General features: G+C 34.3%; 1 long non-coding RNA gene across 1 annotated transcript; it reads left to right on the top strand.

Moving 5' to 3' along the window:
- Nucleotides 1–2347: 2347 nt before the first annotated feature.
- On the top strand, nt 2348–2910 carry LOC131428473 (uncharacterized). The gene is made up of 3 exons (XR_009229386.1): nt 2348–2575; nt 2650–2763; nt 2824–2910. It is a non-coding gene; the product is annotated as an uncharacterized LOC131428473 (long non-coding RNA).
- Nucleotides 2911–6513: the final 3603 nt, after the last annotated feature.

The following is a 6513-nucleotide window of genomic DNA, read 5'->3' as shown; positions in this document are numbered from 1 at the left end:
CTTGCTTGTATTTTTAAAGCTCATAGCTCAGTGATCTGTGGAAGGATTTATATAATCTAACTACCAATAGAATCGAATGTTTTCAACTTAAACGTGTATAGCAAAAGCATTGAAGTATTTCAATAGTACACTATTGAAAAACCTGTCTCATTTGACCCATGTCAACACCAGCCAATCAGAACGCGATCTGAGGAAGAGAACAAAATATCTGCTGCTGTACGACAAGTCGTTCGAGAAAAATGTTCCGAAAAGTGTTGAATATCGTAGTGAGTCCTCAATTTGATCCTTCTGAATGCTAGAAACGTATCCCTACAGCATATTGATAGTTTCTTTCAATAAATTATGCAAATCCGAAATGAAATAATCGACATTAAAATTCTGTATGCGGCTATTTTTATAGCCGTTAAGACCGCCCATTAGTGAAAAAGCTACAAACGAAATCACGTAAAAAGAAAGCTCCTAACAAAAATTGGATCAGTTTGGATTCTATCGCCACTGCGAGCAGATGTATATAGTGTCGTTTGCAAAGCTAGTTTCGCTTCCGACAAGAGCGATTACGTCACAGCTGCCAGTCAATTGCATTGATAAACAAAACAACGGTGGAGAGCATTACACAAAATCAGCCGTTCTAATGGCTCAAAAGTTTCCTAAAGAACTATTAGGATTTGTTGTTCGCCAATCGAAGGTAAATATCCTCAGTTTAGTGCAAATCTAGAACAGCTTGGTTAGATTTGTGCACTTTTCGCTGTGTGAAGTTCACAATAATCGAGATCAAGTGAAGCCTTCTTTGTTTTTGCGAAAAATATTCCAGAGTTCAAAGTCGTAGAGAATTACGCAATTTGACCCTTCTGAATGCTAAAAACGAATCCCTATAGCATATTGATAGTTTCGTTCAATAAATTAGGCCTATTATATAATTGATCAACCCAGCGAATTATTGTTTTCTTTATTGGAAGATTATAATCGGTTGTAAACGCTACACCTACACCAACCATATCAGTATCGCACCCACGTACAACAGTTCAGCCTGGAATTAGATGACGGAAGTCAGCGGCATCCATCGGAATTCGAATTCAACTCATCACTCTCCATCACAAACGCTTTCATAGCAGGTTCTTTTCAGAGCCACCATTATTTTATTACAAAGAACTTTACTGATTATTTCATAATATTTGTGTTTCAGAATGTTAAACGTAACTAATCTGTACTTTAGTTTAGGTGCATCGTTTCAAATTCTACATACAATTTCATACAATTGATCAACTAATTGATATTCGGAAGTGTTAAGGAATATGTCAGTTGTTTTCGTATTCAGGACATCCAGTTATGTCACTGACATTACCCACCCGCCTTTTTTTATCATGAATGTATGGATAAAAATAAGAATTATAACTAATCGCCTTGAAATAAATGCGAGTTTTTCTAAAGTCTTCTTGATTTAAGAAAATTATTTTTTTGAGATCCATCATGATTTTTGTATAAGTCTGTTTTGTTGCGTCAAAATTTGTGCATACGTTCTGAAAATGAATCATAAAATTCCATTATGTGTTTCCGTTTTTGCAAAAATGGTAGCCATGAAATTTTCCTTAATGCCAATTACACTTGGAAAGAAAATGCCATTTTCATGTTATTGGTAAAGGACACGAAAATCGACCGAAACAGTTCGAATCTGGCGAACTACAATCATTATTGGACGAAATGTCACAAAAAATACGATAAATGATAGCGAAGTAGTTGAATGTCACTAGGAAAAGCCATTTCCGATCATCTGAGGGCGATGGGAAAAATTCTAAAGTTTGGTAAATGGGTTCCAGACAAACTGAACGAACGATACATGAAAAAGCGTAGAATTCAATGCGAAATACTCTTTTTATTCCACGAAAGAGTGAGTTTCTTGCATCGAATATATACTGACGATGAAAAATGGTTATACTTTGAAAACCCGAAACACAAAAAACCATGGGTAACACCATAAACATAGAGTGTAAGGTCGAATCGCTTTGAGAAAAAGACAATTTCTTTGTGTATGGGGGAATCAAAAAAGAGTAGTGTACTACGAGCTTCTTTTCTTTCTTGCGAAATACTCGAATTTCCTCCGGACTAACACGATGCAACGTACTCACCCGTGCTTTGTTATTAGACTTGTTTTCTGGCTGATTTTGTAACATCATGCTTTTTACCAAATAAAAATAACAATTCCCCAAGGTCCCATACAAACGAATCGTTAGTACTTGGTTCATCGATTGAACAAGTTGTCCTAGCCCATACCTCTGTTTCGATGCAACAGTTTTGAAATGTGGAGGGAGATCGTTTCTGGCAACGCTTTATGCTAGTTGCTATGGTGTAAAACAAGTTTGTTTGTTTATGTTTATCGATGTGTGCTTCTGGGGTTTCAGTCGATTAACGGACGAATGTTTATCGTTACTATATAAAATTGCTACAAATAGTTTGGATATTGACAACTAATAAACCAAGAAGCACTCGAAATGGTAAGAGCTTGCTTTGTGGAAGGATGCAACTCACGGACAGGATCACCCGAAATCTCGCTCCATAGTTTTCCCAAGGATCAACATATGTAAGATATAAAGATACAGAATTTATAAAAGTGTTTTTGTAATACTAAACATAAAAAAAATTCATCGTTTTTAGGATTCAGAAATGGCTGAAAGCAGTTGGGCGCAAAGCTACGAATCGAAAACGGTTGATATGTTCGAAACATTTCCCTCTGTCAGCCTATAAAAATACAAAGGATTTTTCAAGAGGGTAAATTTATTAGTTCATTATTTTTTAATTGAATACTTATAACTACCAACAAATTTGCAGCTTGAAAGCATTTGCCGTTCCAGTGTTTTCTGCAGGAAACGAAGTACCAAATGAAGCTGAACTCACGTTTGTGAATTTCAATCGGTAAGCGCATATATATGTTTGTGTTTAATTCTTAAATTATTCAATAGCCTCAAAACAGACTCTATACAGTCGGTTAGTATGGGTATAGAGTTTTTTAGATAGATACAATCGAAGTGGATATAACTTTACGGTAAGCGATTTTATAAAATATATCCATATAAAAATTTTACACAAAAAAAAACAAACACCGGTTGAACGTTACACTTTCTGGCGTATTTATAAATGTGGTGCTCAATTCGCTTGTAAATTTATTTTCGAATTTCGTTTCGCTATGATAAATAGTAACTATTGTGAACTAGTTCTTATCCTTCAGCGTTACTAGTTCTATAGAAAATTCGCTAAAATACATTGTCACTCGGACAGTGTACCACATATTATGAAACGTGTCCTCGAAATTTCGTCGACGCATTCCGTATTATAATTTGTGTTTGATTTCACTATGACTGCTAGGCTTTCGAAATGTTTTATTCAAAAAACAAAAACAAATTTGTCAGTAATTCACCCAGAAATGTAATGATTTGCCTATGTTGCGTGATAGAGACTTATTTCATTGGAGAACTACAAGAAAACATGCCGAACACATGAACTCGACGTAAACATTTCATGAGGTTTTAAAGGAAATAAAGAGATTATCTTTGTTTACCTTTTCTTTTGACTTTACGTGAAAACTAAGAAGTTATTAACGGAGGAGAAAGTGAACGAAGCGAAACTTTCATTGGTTTATGTGACCTTATGAAATGTTCTCGTCGAACTGGAATGGATTGGTGTCGAGATATGATGCATTGTTTTTTGACGGCCCCAAAATGTAGTTTTATCTTTTTTTTATAAATGTGAAAAATAGGTATTGGCTTTCAAACACAAAACTCAAAACAACTCAGCGCCTTCTATGTTTTACTTTATGAAGCAAGAAAACGATAATGTTAGCAAATTATCACATAGAGCAATATACTAGGAATCGAGTATCAATTGCGGTAATAATCACAAACTTTGCAATATTTCCTTAAACAATCTTTTGGAATGGGTAAAACTTTCGCATTCGTAAAACTTTTGCGTGAAAAGTAAACCTTCAACTTCTTCAATACTGAACTATATTGAAGTATTGATAAAAATCGAGGTTATGTAATCATTTTTGTAATCGAAATTAAAGGTTTAAACAACTACTGTGTGGAATATACTATCAGACCTAATATTATTTCAGTACAGAGGCAACAAGATAAATCAACATTATCAATCTGTAGGCCATTCCGAATGCGAAAAAATAAGATTTATTCTCAAGCGAAATGGTTATATAATTTGATTGACATTCTAATTAACAAAAATCAATGTTTTTCCCTTATTATGAAACGATATTCCTCGATCATTCGAATTTCAACCGGAAAAGAATGAAAATTCACTGGTGAATAAACATTCCTACGTATTTTGACAGATTCATTCGAAAACACCATCGCTTATGTAAGTTATGATTTTCAAAAAAACCTGTTTTAATCCACCTAGTGGTGTAATGGTGCCTGTAATGATCTCATATTACTAATATTTTCAGAAATATCACCAGAAGATTTTGTGAAGAAATTATTTTTTTCAATATTGAATAAAATAAGAAACTTTCTTTGGGTATAAACTAACATAACCTTTTCAAATTGTAAACAGTTCTGTCAAGTTGATAAGAATTTTTCTTTATTCTGCATCCTCGCACTAAATGATTAAACACACATTACTTTGTAGTTCTGGAACCGGAAATCGGACCCGGATGAAATTAAACAGCAACCTATAAGACTGTAGGAACTTTTATTTAAGCCTGTTTGTGGAAATCGATCAAATCATCTATGTGAAAATTGAGTTAGTTTCGTTTCAAACTTTTTGACTACTACTTCTGGTACTTCTGGAACCAGGAACTTGGAACCAGTATAACCAAAGTCGGGTCGTTTAGTAAGTAACTAATATAACCTACAAATTGAATCAGTTTTAAGCCAAATCAAGAAGAATTTTACCCTTCGTCGCTCTAAATGATGGTGTAAAATTCAATAGCAACGTATGGGACTACGAGATTTTTTATTTTATGAGTGACATTATTTGACCCATACTCACAAAAATGCTATCTGCAAGACACTTTTTTATTACACATGAAGTGTAACGTCTAAACTGACGTCTCGAACGAAACATATAAATAACTATAAGAAAGTATAAACTTTCTTTATAAGTTCACTATTATTGTAAAGCATCTTTATCATGATCTTGTAATAACACTAACAAGTAGGTACAAATTAATAAAAGCATTGGAAATTTGCATATATTTCACCAGAAAAATATAAATTTTAATGTGGCAACCCTGCTATACAAAATTAAACAAAGCACGCTGTGAATGGAGCAAAGCAGCACGTACCGTCGCGTACCAGTTTTGCATCGTCATTGTTTTTTCGATTATAGAGGTTTAAACATTGTTGTCATTCACCTCTTCGGGTCAGAAAAGTATGTGCGGGGTTGGGAATCGAACCCAGGTGGGCAGCGTGAAAGGAATCGACTTACCCATCACGCTATACCCGTATTCCTGCATCATCATTTTGAATTTGAATGTTTTGACACTCATCGCCCTATAATTTCGAAACCGGAAGTCGGATCAGGATGAAACTGCACAGTATATTTAAAGACAATGAGAACTTTAACTTGAATCATAAATCGTGAAAAACGGCTTAAACGTAGCTGAGAAATCGACGGGAGTTCCGTTTTTGGAGATTTTCTTCACTATTATCGGTGCTTTCGGAAGCGGAAACCGAGGACTAGTAGTCCCAAAGTAGTTTTATATAATCACTAACTAATAAGATTCGTCAACTAGATCAATTTAGCAGTAAGTTTTATAAAAATGTGCACCTCGTTTCACCATCGCTTTTGAAAAAATACTCATGAAATTTAAAATTTTCACCTATCGCACTGTAATACCGGAACCGGAAGTCGGATCTGGATCAACTTTCCGGGGACTTTTTAAAGAATTTGAATACCTTTTATTTGCCTCTTAGTTTGTGAAAATTGGTCAAGAAATTTCCGAGAAAATTGATTGCATATTTTTTCATAAATTTTCACATATTTCCTTGTAATTCCGGAACCGGAAATGGGATCCAAATAAAACTCAAGAAAAATGCATAAGGCTATAAGACCTTTCATTTAAATCTAAGTTTGTTAAAATCGCATCAGCCATCTTTGAGAAACGTGTGTGACTATTTTTTTCCTTTTTTTGGTGCATATCACCTGTAATTCCGTAATCGGAAGTCGGATCCATATGAAATTCAATAACTTTGTATGGGACCTCAAGACCTTTCATTTGAATCCAAGTTTGTGAAAATCGGTTCAGCCATCTCTGACAAAATTGAGTTACATTATTTGTCACACACACACATACATACATACATACAAAAACACACACACACACACATACACACACAGACATTTTGTGATCTCGACGAACTGAGTCGAATGGTATATGACACTCAAAAGTCGGGTTTCACAGTGATTGTATAACCTTTCTATATGAGAAAGGCAAAAAGGTATTTTTTTAAGAAAATTGAAAATAATCGACTTTTTGATCCACTCTAAAAAGGAAATGGTCACCCCAAT

Source organism: Malaya genurostris, chromosome 2, assembly GCF_030247185.1.
Source record: "Malaya genurostris strain Urasoe2022 chromosome 2, Malgen_1.1, whole genome shotgun sequence".
Classification (NCBI taxonomy): domain Eukaryota; kingdom Metazoa; phylum Arthropoda; class Insecta; order Diptera; family Culicidae; genus Malaya; species Malaya genurostris.
This window is presented reverse-complemented; position numbering and strand designations above follow the sequence as displayed.